Here is a 20348-nt window from a genome sequence, read left to right on the forward strand (position 1 = left end):
AGCCTCCAGTGTAGGGCGCTGAGTCCGCTTGGTAAAGAGCCGGCCGAAGTCCGAGTCTTTGTTGCGAGCTGTAGGCCACCCTGCGCGCCCGCCCAGCAGAAGCGCTAGAGAGGGCACCGTAGCCCGGAGTGAACCGCATGTCCAAATGTAACTGTGTGCTCCGAGTTAAATTGTTTTTCTGCAAACTTTGCTTAAGCCAACGATTCCAGAATTGGGGAAAGGGTTACCCTAGGTGGAAATCGGGTATTTGTAGGAGCCACAGAGGTAAGGACCAACTATTAAGACTGAGTGAAAAATGGTTCCCTCCAACTGTAAAAGTGGAATAAAAACAATACCTATCTTATAGGTGGGGCAGTGAGGAGTAAATGAGTTTAATATGTTTCAAACTTTTGAAACAACCTCGCTCATCATAAGCACTATTTAAACATTAGCTGTTATCTTTTTAAAATATTAGTGGATGTTTAATATGAATGAATACAATTTGTCCAAGAAATACGGCGTTAGAGCCCAGAAGAAATAAAGTTTAATCTTACAAAGGGCTTCTATAGAATGACTGCATGCATGGAATTGATGGAATTTGGTATAAATCTTGAAAAAACTTAATAGTTGTAGATATTCAATCGTTCAGTAAATGTTTCCTGAGCATTTATCACGTATCAGCTACTATTGGAGCTCTGAGAATGGTTTTCATACAGTTTACATTCTAGTAAGAGAGCAAGGCCCAATAATCAAACACTCATGGGAGAGGAAGGATTTCAGATACCACAGGGGTGGGAAGGCATTATAGCAGGAGCTAAAAAGCACAGAGTGAAAGAATGAATTCTGGGATTGCATTGGGACTTGGAGGGGATATAACGGGAGCGTAGGGGTGTGGGGTTAGCACAAGCGGAGCCTCAACTGGCTTAATAAGACACTTACCTCAATGATAGGGGTAAACCACTGTAGGGTTTTGTTTGTTTGTTTAAGAACACACAAGTAACAACACTAGGTTTTGTAGGTTTTTGAAAGCTCTTTAGTAACATGGCTGAACCTGAGTTTTTGGATAGGTGGGGAGCATAATATAATTAATGTTTATTGAGTGCCCACCGTATGTTGGGCACGAACAGTTTTAAGTATTTATCATAACTCTATATGATGAATACTACTTTTATCTCCATTTTACAGTTGAAGAAACCGAGACATAGGTTACTTTGCTCAAGATCACATAGCTGAGAATGTGGGAACATGCTCGGAGCCCTTCTTCTTAACTACTAGTCTGTATGCCTCTAAATTATGCCTGACTCCTACTTATAGTCTGGTTAAAGAGTTAAGATTAGCACACTCAACAGAGTCAGAAGACAGTTGTTCAGCCTATAATAAAGCACTGAATTTTGTGGGCAAACTTTACATAAACTCTTTCCTTAGCTGGTCTAGAGAGAAAAATTAAATCATATTCTATTTATTTCATTTTCACCTTTTTATGACACAAAACATAAGTGATGACACAAAAATCACCTACAGTTTTACTGTTATTGGAGAAAATGTAATATTTTTCATTCTTAGTTTAAAATCAAAGCATTTGGAATTTATTACTGGAATGCATTTTCTTTCCTTCCACTTCCAGCCTCTTGGTGTGATGATCCCCATTCCCATGGCTTCTTACTAGCTCTCATTAGGAGACTGGAGTCCTCACGCTTGCCCGGTTGACATGAGCTTTAAGTATTCCAGCTAGATAGGACCTGGTCATTCAGAAAGCAATTTGGTTTGGGAGGTGTTGAAACAAAGAACAGGAAAAGCAATTCTCTGCAGAGAGAATTTGGTTTATTTTTCTAAAAATACAACGAACCCATCCACTCTTACCCTGGCAGATGCCTCCCCTAGTATAGAGAAATTTCTTCTTTTCTTCCTTCTTCACATCATTGCACACCTGATTAAGTCAACCAGGGTAATTAAAAAACAAAACTGAAACCAAAAACTCTGGGCAGTTGCTGAAGGTAGGCAGGGGGAGAGTGGATAGGTCTGCTATGTGAGCCACATAAGTGACCAGGCTGGTCTTCCCAGTCGCCTTTCTTCTTCCTCCTTTCTTGGCGACTTTTGAAACAAAGAAAGGTGACCTTTGCACAGCAGGCACTGTGAGCTAGAGCCTCCTCTTCCAGAGGGCAGTGAGCTCAGAGGTCGCGTTTAGCGTGTACTCAAAATGTATGCTGAATTGAGTTGTTGCGAGGTTTATTTACCCTTGAGAGCGTCGCTGCTGCTTCTGGGCCTGTTTAGTGAGTGACTTTGTGGTCTGGGGGAGCAGGGTCCAGCCTTTTGTTATCTCCTGATTAATGACTCATTTACCACATCTGCTGTATGAGAGGTTGGCCTCATTCGCCCACCTACTGAGTCCCAGATTGCATATGTCAAGCAGGACACCTCTCCTTAACCCATCTGCTCTGTGCTAAGCTTGAAAGACTGGGGGTGTACTGAGTAGCCTTTTCTTTCCTTAAAATAGCAGGGTGAGTCTTAAAAAAAAACACCTCACAGGTGAGTTCCTAATCTCACTAAACTGCTGAGCTCAATGAGAAGTGCTCCAGCTAGGCAGACAAGCTCTTGCCCTTTTTTCTGTAACTTACAAATTGTGTGGTTTTGCAAATCAGGCAACTTCTGCCATCAGGCAAATGGTGTGCATTTACAGAGCAAATTGTGGTTGGCTTTTTGGAGATGACTCAGGTATGCATTGGAGCTTGCTGCATGGAAATTCCTCATCAGGGGAGGCTTATGGGGAATCTGTAGGTGATGTAAGGCCCCCAGGTAATTAAAGTAGGAACTTTCAACTTCATCTGTTTCTGGGGTAATTTCCAAATACTCAAACTTCTTTTGAATAATTGTAGATCTCTTAATTCAAGTCTTTTTTTTTTTTTTTGAGACAGAGTCTCACTCTGTCGTCTAGGCTTAATGCAGTGGCTGGATCATGGCTGACTGCAGCCTCGACCTCCCAGGCTCAAGGGATCCTCCTGAGTAGCTGGGACAACAGGCACGTGCCATCATGCCCTGCTAGTTTTTTAATTTTTGTAGAGAAGGGGTCTCGCTATGTTGCCAAGGCTGGCCTCAAACTCCTATACTCAAGTACTCCTAATTCAAGCATTTTTTGAACAACCATCATGGACTTAGTACTGTGTACTAACAGTAGTTCTATGTATTCGCATTATTTTTGTATCCACACTTAGCTAATTAGTGCTCACCCTGTTCTAGGGAGTGTTCTAAGTACTTTACATATTTTAATTCTTTTAATTCTCACAATGTCTTTTATAGGGTAGATCTTTATAGATGACACAGCTGAGGTACAGAGAGGCCAAGAGAGTTGTAGGAAGTCGTCATTAAGAAGGCTCCCAGGATCCCTCCTCCTGGTGTTGCCCGATATGTAACACCTTTCCTGTGAATGAGGGCTGATCCTGCTTTAAGTGAACAGAATATGGTCAAAGTGATAGAATGTCACTTCCGAGATTAGGTTAAAAAAGACTATGAATTCTGTCTTACTGAACCTGCGTTCCTTTCGCTCGCTGTCTTAACTTGAGCTATTATAATAAAATATCATAAACTAGGTGGCTTAAATAACAAACATTTATTTCTCACAGTGGTGGAGGATGGGGAGACCAAGGTCAAGGTGCCACAGGTGTCTAGCGATGGCTTGCTTCCTAGTTCATAGACGGCAGCCTTCTCACTGTGTCCTCACATAGCAGAGATAGGAAGGAAGCTCCCTCAGGATTCTTCTAAGGATACCAATCCTCTTCATGCAGGCTCCACCCTTAGAACCTGCTCTAATCCTGATTACCTCCCAAAGACCCTGCCTGCTAATACCATCACATTAGGGATTACAGTTTCAATATGTGAATTTTGAGGGGACACAAGTATTCAGTCTATAACATTCTCTGAGCCCTCTCTATGGATGAAGCCAGCACCATGTTGGGAGTAGCTCTGCAAAAAGGTCCACATGGCAAGGAACTGATGTCTGTGGCCAACAGCCAGTGAGAACCCCGGGCTTGCCAACAGTGAGTGAGTTTGGAAGTGGATTCTCTCAGCCAAGCCTTGTGATGATTGCAACCCTGGCTCATAAGTGATTGTGCCTGTCACACCTTGAACTAGAGGACTCAGCTGAACTGACACACAGAAACTGTGAGATAATGAATATGTACTGTTTTTATTTTTATCTTTATTTTTAGAGACAGGGTCTTGCTATGTTGCCCAGGCTGGAGTGCAGTGGCCATTCTCAGACACAATCATAGTGCATCACAGCCTGGAACTCCCAGGCTGAAGCAATTCTCCTGCCTTAGCCTCCCAGGTTGCTGGGACTACAGGTGTGAGCCACTGAACCTGGCTTCAGTGTTTGTTGTTTAAAGCCATGAAGTTTTGGGATCATTCGTTACTCAGCAATATATAACTAATACACCTGTCCCAGGTCACAAGGCTTATATGTAAAGTGATTTTTAATTATAATGCTATTTAAATATATGGAAACAAATATAGGAATATTATTTTTATTATCTACAGCTATAGAAACAAAAAAATTGAACACCAACAAAACCAGAATTGATGTTCTTACTTCTTATTTTTATGTAAATCCGTATTTTTCAGATGATAATTTGATGTGATAGAAGGTATGCTAAAATGAAATCATCATTTAGTTTGGAAACAACCTCAGTGTCCATCAATAAGAAGAAGAACTATTGAAAGCCATCCTATAAAACCCTCTGCAATTTAGAAAAGGTCTTCAAGACAAATTGTTACATGAAAAAAGCACACTGTGGCCAGGCATGGTGGCTCATGCCTGAAATCCCAGCACTTCAGAAGGCCAAAGTGGGCAGATCACTTGAGGTCAGGAGTTTGAGACCAACCTGGTCAACATGGTGAAATCCTGTCTCTACTAAAAATACAAAAATTAGCTGGGCCTGGTTGTGGGCATCTGTAGTCCCAGTTACTGGGGAGGCTGAGGCAAGGAGAATCGCTTGAAGCCAGGATGCAGAAGTTGCAGTGAGCCTAGATTGTGCCACAGCACTCCAGCCTGGATGACAGAGCGAAATTCCATCTCAAAACAAAAACAAAAACAAAACAAAAAACAATGAAGCCAAAAAACCCAAAATGATTCCATTTCTATAAAAAATACCGTGCAAGGCAAAATATGCTTACAAGGGCATAGAAAGGTCTGGAAGAAGACAGTGAACTGACGGCAGCAGCTGCCTCCAAGGAGGGGAATGTGAATGGATATAGAGTATGGAAAGCATACATACTTCCTATATTTCTGGAGTTTATATTTTTTTTCTTCTCTTGTTCTTTTTTGTTTGTACAATGAGAATTTATTCATGTGTTTCTTGTGTTATTTTTTTTAAAAGTATGTTGTCCTTGCCTTTCTGGGGCTTATTTTAGTGAAGGATTTATTTAGCTGCAGGGTTGGTGCCAAAATGGGTGATAAAGACTAGCCAGCCAGAAAAGGTGGGCATTGTACTGCTGGGAAAGGAACTAGGAGCTTCAGTCAGGTCTTTGGGTCTGAGAGATGACTTGCTGAAATTAATGTTTTAAGAAGAGTAACCCAAAGGCAGTGTGCGAATATAACTTGGAGACTCCAGAAAGAAGGAAATAGGTTGGAGGATCTAGTGCTCCAAGGGGGTTCCTGGGTCAAGTAGAGATGAAGGCTATGAGCCAGGTTGTGGCCACTGGTCAGCTGGCTAAGTGCAAAGATTTATTCATTTGGAGGCCATGGATAATATGAAGCCCAGGCTTGACTTTTTGGAGAGATAGTAGCCCAGTAGGGGAATAACATTAATTATAAAACCCTTACACAGTGCTCACTGGATATCAGACACTCTTTTTTTTTTTTTTTTTAGATGGAGTTTCACTCTTGTTGCCCAGGCTGGAGTGCAATGGCGTGATCTCGGCTCACCACAACCTCCACCTCTTGAGTTCAAGCAATTCTCCTGCCTCAGCCTCCTGAGTAGCTGGGATTACAGGCATGCGCCACCATGCCCAGCTAATTTTTTATCTTTAGTAGAGACGGGATTTCTCCATGTTGATCAGGCTGGTCTCGAACTCCTAACCTCAGGTGATCCGCCCATCTCAGCCTCCCAAACTGCTGGGATTACAGGCGTAAGCCACCGTGCCCGGCCCCCAGACATTCTTTTAAGCATGTTGCATTTAATCCTTATTAGAACCCTCTAAGGCATATAGTCTATTAATCCACTTTTATAGATGAACGAACCTTCAAGAGGAGGTTTCATCCCTTGTCCTAGGTCATATGCTGGTGAGTGACAGAACCATGATTTGGATCCAGGCTGTTTTAACTCCAGTGACTGTGCTCACCATTTGACTGTCCTGCCAGACATCATTTGGAAAATCTAATACAGTGTGATACATGCCACAATAGAGATGGGAAAGGAGAGGAGGGCGAAGTTTAGCACTTCCTGGGCAAGTGTGAGGCAGACATTAAGAAAAAGCAAGAGTAGGAATGTGACAACCAAAGAAGAGGGTAAAGACTGCAGTCCAGAGAGAGGGGAGCGTATACCCGAAGGTACACAGCTCCTGAAACTTCCCTACCTTGGGGAGTCTTCTGTCCTCTTTCCTCTAGGAACCATCCTTCGATCCCTGCTAGCCTCCTTTCTGAACCCGCTGTTGAGGCAGAGTTCCATATACAGCATTTCTCCCAGGACTGTTTGCTCTTAGATCTCTGTCCGTTAGTGAGAAGTGAAGAAAGGCAGAGGGGAGAGAGTCTGGAATAATCTCCTTATTCGCCATCCCCACTTCCCTAAGTCTGATTTGAAATTCCCCCAAAGAGCCTCAACCATGCCAGCCTAACCCAACACAGAGTGTGGATCACTGAGAACCAGCAAAATTGACATAACCTTGAGGCCTCAAATAATACATTCCTTTCCTTTGACATCAATTTTGTCAGATTAAAAATCCAATAACAGGCTGTCATTGAATCCAAGAAAAGAGATGGTAATAAAAGGGAGAATCTGACTCCATAATGGAAAGCAGGTGATTTTTAAAATTGGTTCCTCCAGCTGTCTGTGCTACAGAAATTCCAAGAAAAAGTAGAAAAACTGCTCCTTCCCCTTCCGTCTTCTCCGACTTGGTGAGTGGCCCCGTTACTGCCCCATTTGTCTGGTTTCAACTCCAGGAGGTGTCCTTATGTCTCCCTCCCTCCAGCTCAGCCAAATTCTGCACATCCTGCACACCTGGCCCACCACGCCATCTCTGCTGCCGCTGCATTCACCAAGGGCCTACACAAGTCACCTAGGGACTCTGCCTTCCACCACCTCGTCAGCCTCTCTCTCCTCCAGTCCCTGTTTCACTGCCTCCACAGCACAAACATAAATAATTCTGGCAAATGAATAGCTGATCTACCGTGTAATGAATGCTATAGCATTGAGTAATAAGATGCAAACCATTTACCTTATTGGTGCATTCATCAAGTGTGAAAATATTTACTGTATGCCCAGTCTTGGGCTAGGTCCATTGTAAATTCCTTCGAATAAGTTGAAACTTATTTCAGACCACTTCAGGGGGTCTCATGGAAAACAAAGGTGGGCAGTGTCCACAGGCCTGAGACCCCTAGAATCAGGAGCTGCAAACCTCCAGTAAATAGGCAACTTGTGCTCTCCAATTATTTCTCATAGAGTCTATTTAACCCTTCCCCTTTCTGTAAACTGGCTGTTACTGCTTTCCAGAGCACAAGGTCAAAGGTAGCCAGCCTGCAGATTTTGAATTTATCATCCTGTGTTCCAGCTGCCTCTCCTGAGGGATGAGGCACTGTGAGATCTCAGATTTAAGTCAAATTTCAGGAGAGAGAATCTGATTGGACAGCTTAGGTCATGTGACCATTCCCAGTCCGTTAAACTGAGTCCACACAGACAGGCTCACTGGGTGGAAACATGGCTGCCGCTCACCTACCCCTGTGGGTGGGTGGCAGGAATTCTGACAAGAGCAGTTTAGGGCTGGCTAGATACTCCAAAAGTTGTCTATTATGTGTGGTTGGTTTGTTTTTTGAGACCGGGTTCACTCAGTTGCCCAGGCTAGAGTGCAGTGGCATGATACATAGCTCACTGTAACTCGAACTCCTGGACTTAAGTGATTCTCCAGCCTCTGTCTCTTGAGTAGCTGGTACCATAGGCACCCGCCACTATACTAGAATTTTTTATTTTTTGTAGAGACAAGGTCTGGCTATGTTGCCCACATTAGTGTTGAACTCCTGGGCTCAAGTGATCATCCTGCTTCAGCCTCCCAAAATGCTGGGATTACAGGCATGAGCCATGGCACCCAGCCTATTAAGACAGGACGTCTGGCTTCTCAGCACTTAAGCCCCATTGGGGAAATTAAATGGTAAGTTGAGGTTTCAAACGAATGCAAAATCTTTAATTTTGTGGAAAGAATTTGGAGTTTATGATGGACGTATTGATCTTGACTTTAAGGGATCATACGCCTTTGAGTTTTAGAAAGAATGCTTATTTCAAATAAAAATAGAAGGATCATAGGTTCCTAAAAGGAATGCGTGAGGGCAGCAGACAGTCCTCAAGGTGGCTTCCATTTTGAGTGCTGAGAGATGAGATTAGGTGGAAAAGTGGGAACATTCATCAAAAGGATTTGAACAACAAAGACATAAGTTTAGAGTTGGCCCATTAATAACAGGGAATTCGGATGGCTAAAATGGAAAATGGGTGTGTTCAGGAGTCACCCAGACTTGGTAATTATTATTTTTGAGACAGGATCTTGTTCTGTTTTTCAGGCTGGAGTGCAGTGGCCCAATCAGGGCTCACTGTTGCATTGATATCCTGAGCTCAAGCGATCCTCCTGCTTCAGCCTCCCAAGTAGCTGGGACTATAGCCACGCACCTTCCCACCTGGCTAATTTACAGACTTGGGTTTGAGTCTGCCCCTTCCTGTAGTTTATGGGACTGGGCAATTTTTTAACTGCAGAATCTCAGTATCTTCATCTGGAAAATGGCAATAATCATACTAGTGGGTAATGGGCATCTGTGGTTTTGTCTGTCCAGCATCCACATCCATTCCCACTCTTTTTTTTTTTGAAAACAGAGTCTTGCTCTTTCACCCAGGCTGGAGTGCCATGGCATGATCTTGGCTCGCTGTAAACTCTGCCTTCCAGGTTCAAGTGATTCTTGTGCCTCAGCCACCCAAGTAGCTGGGACTACAGGTGCGTGCCACCACACCCGGCTAATTTTTGTATTTTTGGTAGAGATGGGGCTTCACCGTGTTGGCCAGGCTGGTCTTTACTCCTGGCCTCAAGTGATCCACCCACCTTGGCCTCCTAAAGTGCTGGGATTACAGGTGTGAGCCACTGTGCCTGACCCATTCCCACCCTTGATAAACATTCCTTGGTGTTACTTTGGAGAATTACATCGTGTGGTTTGGGTAGGATTGACTTCACCTCACAGCCAGAAAATAGACACATGACACTGGCCAGGGCCACCCATGCAACACCTTCCTCAGGACCCTTTACCTTCATCTATTGGAAATTGTTTTATTTCATATACAGATCTATGACATATGTGGTGTGAATGGTGCCTCTTTGCATGTGGTGCTGTGCATATTACACGACCTGTCCAACTGTACAAAGCTGCTCTGACCCCGGCTAACTAGAGCAGTCTACCCTTGGCCACAGATCAGGGAAAGGGAAATGACCCAGGCCAATAGGAGATAATTGCTTGCTAGAAAAGTGATGGATTTCCTAAATTCAGTGTTCTTTGGTTGCAATATAAATGTAACCGTGTGCAAAGCATCCATCTGAGTCATACTATGTCACCCTGGAAGGACACGGTATCTTGGGATCCTTGGGCTGTCACTTTGCCAGCTGGAAACCTCTGTGCGCGGCAGTGCCTTCTGCCTGAGTATTGCTCACGCCCTCTGGGCTCATTCTGCCCACTCGGCCTGGCAGGCTGTGCTCAGCTTGTGCTACCAGCCCAGATCCCGTACCTGCCAAGGGCAAGCCAGACATGGAGAAGTGAGGGGTGTGTGGGTGAGTGAGTGTGGCTTCAGGCCACTACACACAGCTAGGCATGCCGGCTACTGTGGTGGAGCGGGCACTTCCAGGCACCAGCACAGGTGCCAGCTCCGTGCGAGGCTGCCGCTGGACCAGATGTACCTGTGGGCACCTGTGTCTGGTTGAGGGGAACTTGGTGGTGCCCAGTAGCTTGGAGATGCCAGGAACCACAGAGTCCCCAAAGAAGGTGTCAAAGGCCTGGCTCAGGGACGCCCTAAATCTGGATTCCCCGAAGGGCTACTGCTCTTTTCTCCTTCTAATCGCCCACAGTGTGGCGAGCAGGGAGTCGTGTTTCAGCCCTGTTTGTGTTGTGACACTTTCAGTCCTGCCATTTGGCAGGTCCTGAATTCTTGTGCCATGTCCAGCGAGAATGAGGTACCAGATGACTGGAGGGTGAGCAAGGTGGAGAGGACCTTCACTGAGCAACAGAACAGCTCTCAGGAGACCCGCAGTGGGTAGCTCCTTTCCGCAGCTGGTAGTCCTGATGTCTGTGTGAGTCTGGCTTTTTATGGGCTCAAACGGGAGGAAGTGCAGGCTGATTGGTCCGTGGGCTGCCATGGGCAGCCCGGAAAAACCACAAGTTCTCACTCTGTGCCTCGGACTCCACGTGGAAGTGGCAGCCCAGCCCCCAAGCTTCAAGCTGTCCCTGGCTTGAAGATGGGGTTTCACCACGAATCTGTCCCTTTCCTGCCAAGGAAACTTTCTGCCTCCCGCCATCAACATGCCATCCATGGCGCCCAGGATGTTTGTGCCAAGGAGCATCTGCAGGCCCACGCGGAACCGCCCTCAGCACCCCCCAGCCTCCCTCCCTGAGCTTGTGGGTGTCCAAAGTTTCACAGGGGGCCAAGGTGATGGGAGGGGGAGGGGGATGCTGTCATGTCAGCCCTGCTTCCAGCGCATGCACACCCAGGTGGGTCACAACAGCGCCTGGGCTCAGCTTCAACTTTGCTCCACAATTGGAGCAGGGACCAGGAGTGGGGAGAGGCCAGGGAGAAGAAGCAGGCCCTTCCAAGCCAGCAGGGGCAGGGGGGCTTCCTGGGCCCCTGAGAGCACAGGGATGCATGGGTCCACAGCTGTGGCTTGGCGGCGGCAGCTGTGCACAGGAATGTTGGGCTCCTGCCCTGCCAACCCAGTAGGGGATGAGGCTCCCACCTGTTCCCAGCTCCTGCTGGCCCCACAGAGCACACAACCTCGGCTGTGCCTCCCCTGCCACAGGAGGTGTCTTCCCAGGGGCCACTCCGGACAGTCCAATGCTGCCATCAGTGGGTTCAAGGGAATCAATGTAAATATGTTAATGCTCCTCATGTTACACCATCATTGTTGTACCATGAGTAACACAGTTCTTTGTATCTGATTCAGAAGTTTTGTGTCCTCTGGCAGCATCTATGAAATAGTTACAGGCTAACATATTAGCTCATAATACCAGACCTGATAATAATCCTCCATTTTGCTTTCTCAGGCCGGAAAGAATTAGGGTCTGTCACTTACATAAGTTGTAGCAAATTATCTTCCTCATTAATTGAAATAATACATGTGAAAACTTCTTATCCATACTGGCTTCCCAAGTATGTGTGGTCCTATAATAGATTGTTTTATTAAACAGCTTTATTCAGGTTCAATTGACATACAACAAGCCACACATAAAGGATACAGTTTGATAGATTTTGAGATATGTATACACCAGTGAAACTTTACCACAATTAAGAGAATAAACATAAAGATGGATTGTTTTTCCTCTTATTGTGCTTATTTTAAAGCTTTTTATTATGGAAATATTCAAACAAACACAATAGTAAGGAAAATAGTATCATATACTCCCAGGTACCCACCACCTATCAATTATCAACATTCTCACATTTTTGTTTTACCTTCCTCCTTCCTACTTTTTTTTTTGCTGAAATATTTTAAAGCAAATTTCAGATACAATTTTTTTACATATAAATATTTCAGCATATATCTTTAACAGACAAGGACTTTTTGCTTTAATATAACTACAACAACATTATCACATCCAACAATACAACAATAACTTTTTAAAATCATCGAAAAGACAGTCTCTGGTGTTCAGTTTCTCCAACTGACCATAAAAATACCTTTTTGCAGTTTGTGTTTTCAAATCAAGATTCAAACAGGGTCCACAGATTGCGTTTGGTTAATATGATCCTTAAGAATCTTTTAATCTATAAAAGTTTCTTCTTCCTTTTATTCTCCCTTATTTATTTGTTGAAGAAACTAAGTCCTTCATGTAGAACTTCACACATTTTAGATTAAGCTAATTGTATCCTCTGATGGACATAGGCGTTCCTCTATCTCTCATATTTTCACTAAACTGGCAGTTAGGCATAGATCTATACTGTTTATGTGGTAGCCACTAGTCACATGTGGCTACTGAACATTTTAAATGTATAAATTGAAACGTGCTGTAAGTATAAAATGCACAACCAGAGTTCAGACTTATTATGAGAAGAATAGAATGTTGTAATAATATTTTTATATTGATTATATATTAGAATATTTTGGATGTATTACCTAAAATATATTTAAAAATTAATTTCACCTCTTCGTTTTTACTTTTTTTTTTTCTTTTTTTTTTTTGAGACAGAGTCTCGCCCTGTTACCTAGGCTAGAGTGCAATGTCGCGATCTCAGCTCACTGCAACCTCTGCCTCCCGGGTTCAAGTGATTCTCCTGCCTCGGCCTCCTGAGTAGCTGAGATTACAGGTGCGTGCCACCACGCCTGGCTAATTTTTTGTATCTTTAGTAGAGATGGGATTTCACCATGTTGGCCAGGCTGGTCTTGAACTCCTGACCTCGTGATCCTCCCGCCTCGGCCTCCCAAAGTGCTGGGATTACAGGCATGAGCCACCACACCCGGCCCTTTTTATTTTTTAAATGTGCTTACTGGAAAATTTTAAATAACATATGTAGCTTATATTTCTGTTGGACAGTGCTGAAGGTTTTGTTAGATTCAGATTCAATTTTTTTCTTTTTTTAACAAGGGTACTTCCATGGTGATGTGGCATACTTCTGCTTGCAACCCATCTGGGGGTGCGTAATATGCAGTTGCCTTACTGGTAGGGATGTTAATATTGCTCTGTGGTGAGAAAGAGAAAAGCTGGCCTGGAACTCGCAGCTAAAACCTTGGTGTTCTCCTGTTGAACATCACCAACTTCACAGAATACCAGCATAATCCAGGACCAATCTGTGACTCTAATGGAGCAAGATAAAACAAGACAATACCATAATCATATCTGAGCGCATATAAAAAGAAGTACCTTGTCCGAACCACAAAACACTTCTCTTTCTTGGCTGTTGCTTCTTTACCATGTACAGCTTTAGCTTTACTTTGTTCCTTTTGCCTTTTAGATGAGAATTACTAAAATATCCAATAATAGACTCACCCGTGCTTCCTGGCAGCATCCAATTAAGAGCAAAGCTTATTTCCCCCAAATCATCTCCACAAGCCCAGACCTTATAAATCCTTTCTAACACCCTGTTGAGACCACATGGCTCCCTTTGGCATACATTTCCTCTTGTTGCAGTGAGGCAATTAACACAAAATTTGACTGAAGATGTGTTTGGGGCATTGACAGTGGGGTCAGGTAGTGTTGGCCTCATCCTTCCATTCTGAAGTATGTTGGATAGATTTTTAAGCACAGGTACAACTTTGTGCAATTAAATGTTTTGGGAATTACACAGTTAGTACCTATTTGTGACTGTTGTGATACTGGATATATCAGTTCAAACAATTATTGAAGCTATTTTATAAACAGACCCCAGCTCATTTGGTTATTATATTAGTTTGCCAGGATACTGTAAAAAAGTACCACAAAGTGGGTGACTTAAAACAGCAGTGCCAGGCCGGGTGCGGTGGCTCACGCCTGTAATCCCAGCACTTCGGAAGGCTGAGGTGGGCGGATCACAAGGTCAGGAGTTCAAGACCAGCTTGGCCAACATGGTGAAACCCCATCTCTACTAAAAAATACAAAAATTAACTCAGCATGGTGGCATGTGTCTGTAATCCCAGCTACTCAGGAGGCTGAGGCAGGAGAATTGCTTAAACAGGGACCCGGGAGGCGGAGGTTGCAGTGAGCCGAGATTGCGCCACTGCACTCCAGCCTGGGCTACAGAGCGAGACTCCATCTCAAAGAAAAACAAAAACAAAAATGAAAAACAGCAGTGCCACAGTTGTCTCACAGTTCCGGATGCTGGAAGTCCAGGTCATGTATTGGCAAGGGCTGGTTCCTTCTGAGGGCTGTGAGAGAGAATCTGTTCCCTGCCTCTCCTCTTGCTCCTGATGGGTTGCCGGCAATCTTTGTGTTCCCTGGCTTGTAAACACATCACCCTGCTTCTGCCTTCATGTTCACGTGGTGTTCTTCCTGTGTCACTGTCTCTAAAAACAACCTCATTTTAACTTTATTATCTCTGCAAAGATTCTGTTTCCAAATAAGATCACATTCTGAGGTGCTGGGAGTTATGACCTCAGCATGCAAATTTTTCAGGGACAAAGTTAAACTCACACTAGTAATTCACAATTATTAGAATCTTTCTGGTAGATGTCAGTAGCCACCGATCTTAGAGGTAAGTGACAGTGAACACTTCTGGACAATCTCACCATAAGTAGTTTATATTAAAAGTGAATTGTCAACCAAATTCTACACACATATAGACATTTATTAAATAAGCATGTATTCATAAGCAGGCTCAGGAACAGTTCATAAAACCTGTTCTATAATCTTGGGAAGTCCCAGACCTCTTTTCTTTAGGGGCTCTAACTATACCACATACAAAGGATTCATCTGAAACAGATACCCCAACTAGAGGCAAGATTCCACTAACCCTATAGTTGTACTGGCCAACCAAAATCCTCTGAAATAGGGATGTGGAATCACTTGTTATTCTAGCCATGGGTGCCATCCTTACAGGCAAAGGTGAAGGACTCATCTTTGTTGTGATAAGATGGGGAGTAACTCTAAAAGCATTTTACCTTGAACTGTACCAGTTTCACCAATGGCAATCCATTTGTAGTATCCATTATGCTGATTAATAAATCACTAGTTTCACCAATAAAAGTCTATTAATAGCATTTATTATAATAAGCAGAGCCTCTGGTGTTGATTGAAGGTAGCTGAGCCTTGTGATAGTCCTCTCTGGTGTGTGGCATTTTGATTAAATGCTAGCAATGAATTCTTGATTAAGGCAACCAACTATCCCTAGAGTATAGATTAAGACTAACAAACACACATATTTATGTCACACTGTCTGAGCTAAAGTATTTAAAAGTAAATTACAGACATCATAACCAGGCCACTCCATTTTCAGAGTGTATTTGGGAGGATGCATAATAAACAGATGCACGTTGGAGTGTAAAGACCATGGAATAGGGTCAAGTGTGCCCTTTCTCAGCTGTCTTTGTGACCTTGGGCAATCACTTAAGTTTTCTGGGTTTCAGTTTCTTCATCCATAAAATGAAAGGCCTGGATTAAATGATTCTTTAAGTTCCCTTTAGCACTATGTTCCACAATTCAATTCCAAGAGCTAATACATCCACATGTATAAAATAACACAATGCAGACTGAATACATGACTGCTGAGAAGAAGTGGCATAAGGGTGAGATTGGATTAGTCAAGAAAGACTTTGGAAAATGAGGAAAAACCAGTCATCAGTGAATTATTTCATTTGACAACATTTGTATGTGTGTGTATATATATGTGTGTCTCTCTGTGTGTGTGTGTATATATATATATATTTTTTCTCTTACTTTTTTGCTTATAAGCCAAAAACACACATTTTGTGTAGATCAAAATAATACTTGGCACTTTAAGACTCAACCTTGGGATATTATACATTATTTGAAGTGACTTTGTTAGCTTTTAAAATCTGTGATTGGTGAAGGGACAGGATATTGGTTTTGCTGGCTCAAGGTCGACAAATGCTACCATAGCAGATTTCTGACTTGGCTTCAAGTTCAGAAAAGTAATGTGTGCTACCAGTTTAGTTCGGTGCCTCCTTCAGTCAGGCTTGTAGTAAAATGGCTATTTGTAAGACTAAAGCCTGAATAAAGACGCACATTCCTTTATGTTCAGAAAGCAAAGGGAAAAACATACTGATTTCAAATACCTTGATTAATGTGGCATTCAAATCCTAAACATTGCTGCAGGCACACAATTCAAACGAACCCCATCGGCAAATTTTCTGTACTTCGTTTGACAGTATATGCTTCATAGCAGTTCCCAGACATTCTGTCCAGGGATGCTAGAAGATAATGCAATAGCTTCCCCTTTTCTAGGATGAAAACACATGCTGGACAGAGGCAGGGAGGGGACAAACTGAAATGTCCACAAAGACTGAGGAAGTAAAGTCAGGAATGAAGCCGGCTGATGTGTCAGTAGGATGTGATAGGGCAAGCCTGGCCCCATTGAAGGGGAAAAGCCACCACTCAGCTTCTGTGGATTTGCCAATGGGAACTGCACATCCAAGACTGCCAGATATTCTAGCATTTACAGAGTTGCCAGAGAACTCAATATTTTATTTTCCCCCAAAGCTGAAAATCCAGATTTTTTATGTGACAATTCTTGACAATTGAACATTTGTAATGAATTTAAACTTTTTAAACAGTTTTCTAGGGTGAAAAAATCAACTTGTACAATGTAAACATTTAGGTCATTGGTTTATGATGGAAAAAACAAGGGCTTTAGACACCTGGGAATAAAGTCCTGTAAAATCACTTGTTGGCTGTGTAATGTGGGGTAGTATATTAGTGTGTTCTCACACTGCTAATAAAGACATATTTGAGACTGGGAAATTTATAAAGAAAAGAGGTTTAGTTGACTTACAGTTCCACAGGGTTGGGGGGACCTCAGAAAACTTACAATCATGGCGGAAGGGGAAGCAAACACATCCTTCTTCACATGGCAGCAGCAAGGAGAAGTGCAGAGTGAAGCGGGGGAAAGACCCTTATAAAATCATCAGATCTCATGAGAACTCACTCATTGGCATGAGAACTCACTCACTGTCATGAGAACAGCATGGAGGTAACTGCCCCATGATTCAATTACCTCCCACTGGCTCCCTCCCATGACATGTGGGGATTATGGAACTACAATTCAAGATGAGATTTGGTTGGAGACACAACCAAACCATATCAGGTAGGTATTTAAGATGTCTGAACCTTATTTTTCTTGTAAGTGAAGAATTAGTATATTTAAACCCATTTGTTGGGGCTACTGTGAGCATTGAATGAGGGAAAGTGTTTGACAAGGCATGCAAATACACCTGGAGTTTAGTTGAGTAAATGCAATATTTGTGTTTGTTCTTTCCAGATACCTTTTGGACCAATGGTTATAAACTGGGTGCCCACAGGTCAAATCCGGCCCACAATTCCTTTTTATTCCCAGCTTCCAATTGTTTGAGGAGTGGACTATTGGCCTCCTCCCTTAAAATAAGGCATGCGCTCTTCAGTTGGTCACTGATTCCACCAATCTGCTATTTTCAGTTTTGCTCTCTGCCTGATCCTTTACCTATCTGAGCTTATGACCCCAGCACATAGGCCCCTGACCTTGAACTCCATATAGTATATTTCCAACCTCTGTTCGGTGATAAGAAGCTCGATAATCCTGACTGTGGAGAGTCATCAGAGACATTACATACACAAAGACTGGCTGGCACAATCAGGATAATAGTAAGTTCAATGGGAGTGTCATATCTCAGGCTTCTGTGGCTGGTGCTTTCCATGATACTTAAATAACCTAGTGGATTTATATGGCCTCAGTCTTCCATGGTATCAACACATAAATTCTCATTTTCCCAGCATACCCTGTGCTAAAAGCATGATATGAAAATCCAGTAAACCATGTTTTCTCTATCAAATAATAATAATAATAATAATAATTCTTTTCTTATCTCTTTTTTTTTTTTTTGAGACAGAGTCTCACTCTGTTGCCCAGGCTGGAGTGCAGTGGTGTAATCTCAGCTCACTGCAACCTCTGCCTCCTGGGTTCAAGTGATTCTTCCGCCTCAGCCTCCCAAGTAGCTGGGTCTACAGGTGCGCATCACCACACCTGGCTAATTTTTGTATTTTTAGTAGAAATGGGGTTTTGCCATGTTTGCCAGGCTAGTCTCAAACTCCTGACCTCAGGTGATCCACCTGCCTTGGCCTCCCAAAGCGCTGGCATTATAGGCGTGAGCTACCATGCCCAGCCTCTTTTCTCTTCTCTTCTCTTCTCTTGTCTTCTCTTCTCTCTTTTCTTTTCTTTTCTTTTCTTTTCTTTTCTTTTCTTTTCTTTTCTTTTCTTTTCTTTTCTTTTCTTTTCTTTTCTTTTGAGACAAGGTCTCATTATGTTCCCCAGCCTGGTTTTGAACTCCTGGGCTCGAGCAATCCTCCTGCTTCAGCCTCCCAAACTGTTGGAATTGCAGACAGTTGGAATTACAGAGCCACTGTACCCGGCCTAGCAAATAATAATTAAAAAGTTATATCTCAGGGCTCAGAAATAACATGGCTCCCCCAGGAAATGGCTATGGAAAGACTACCATGTGGCCTGATGGTAGGTGGTATGGAAATGAATGCAGCAGCAGTGAAAACATGCGCAAATCCTAGATCCTGAGAGTCAAAGAAATATGATGGGTGCCTGGTGGATCTTAACATTTTCACGCCTGGAAAAGTGTCATTTGGGGAATTGTAAGCGTTTATGCTTTCTAGGATAGAACATTCAACTTGTCTTTGGGGCTATATCAATTAGAGTCATTTGGTGCAAGCAACAGAAACAGATTTTGGCTGATGTTAGCAAAAGGGATTTTACTGGGTGGATATGGGGTATCTCAAATAACAGTAATAAAAGTGAATGAACTGCAGACTATGACAGAACTAGGAATCAGGTGGCAAGAGCTACCAGAGAGCCTCTCTGAGGCTGCTTTTAGAGTGAATGATCATTCATTTTTAGCCTCAAAGTCACTTGGCTCAAGGTTCAGATTGGAGGAAAGATTGTCTGATTTTTCAGCGTGGGTCTCTTGTTCACACATGGGAGGAAGTGTGCTTTGCTCAACAGTTTCACCGTGACTACCTACCATGGGGTTGGTTAGTCAAAACTGAATTCTGATACTGATTCCAGAAGATGGAGACACAGCGCCAAGAAAGCATCTGCCCCAGGGCAGACCTTCTCTGCTCCAGGAGGGACTACTTCCCTAGACCTATTGGTTAAGCAACTCTAAGGCAAGTATCTACTGTTTAGGGGGACAGGATTGACTTATACCTGTGTCAAATTCCCAGAGAAGAGCATCCAATTGCGGATGCTAAGATTGGGTCAGGCATCCCTTCCTGGCCCAGGGTGACTGCTTTAAGCAGATTGTTACCTAAAGAGGTAAACTTCGTGATTTAGCAAAACTATTAGCAAGGTATTGTAAATGGTAATAAACTGAGAGGATTTTCAGACCTGATAGAGACCCTAATTAACTTTTGTAGAGGGGAAGGAAAAGGAATTCTGATTGTTGAGATTGAGAAAGAGAGTGGGGCATGCATGGTTTAGCTTCCTCTCGCTCTTTGGAAGCCAGTTGATAGGCAGGAAGTCGAAGTGAATCTTACAAAGATTCTTTTTTTTTTTTTTTTTTTGAGACAGAGTCTCACTCTGTCACCCAGGCTGGAGTGCAATGGCGTGGTCTCGGCTCACTGCCACCTCTTCCTCCCAGGTTCAAGTGATTCTCCTGTCTCGGCCTCCTGAGTAGCTGGGACTAAAGGTGCATGCCACCACACCTGGCTAATTATTGTATTTTTAGTAGGGATGGGGTTTCATTATGTTGGCCAGGCTGGTCTCAAACTCCTGACCTCATGATCTGCCTGCCTCAGCCTCCCAAAGTGCTGGGATTACAGGCCTGAGCCACTGCGTCTTGTCCAGATGTTCTTAAAGTGTTCTTAAAAGTACTGAGACTACTAGGGGGGTCCTCAAGACCCTTTCGCCTCTTTTCAGCAAGGTCAAAAGAATTTTTATAATAATGCTAAGACGTTAAATTTGCCTTTTTCATTGTGTTGACACTTGCATTGATGGTACAAAAACAAAGATGGATAAAACTGCTTGTGCCTTGGTGTGAACCAAGGCAGAGACAACAAACAAAGAAAACAAATGTTTTCTTTACTGCCATACACTCAGGAAAAAAGCAAAAAACCGGAGTTTCATTGAGCAATATCCTTGATGAACACTGTTAATTTTATTTCACTGCTGAATGCCTTTCTTCTGCACTATGAAACATAGTGATTGTTCAGAGGAAGAACGCACTAGTGCTGTTGTTTGACTTGTGAACTGAACTAGATTTTCCCTCCAGAACACCATTTTACTTGAAAGAATGATTGACCA

Source organism: Macaca nemestrina, chromosome 2 (assembly GCF_043159975.1).
Source record: "Macaca nemestrina isolate mMacNem1 chromosome 2, mMacNem.hap1, whole genome shotgun sequence".
NCBI lineage: Eukaryota > Metazoa > Chordata > Mammalia > Primates > Cercopithecidae > Macaca > Macaca nemestrina.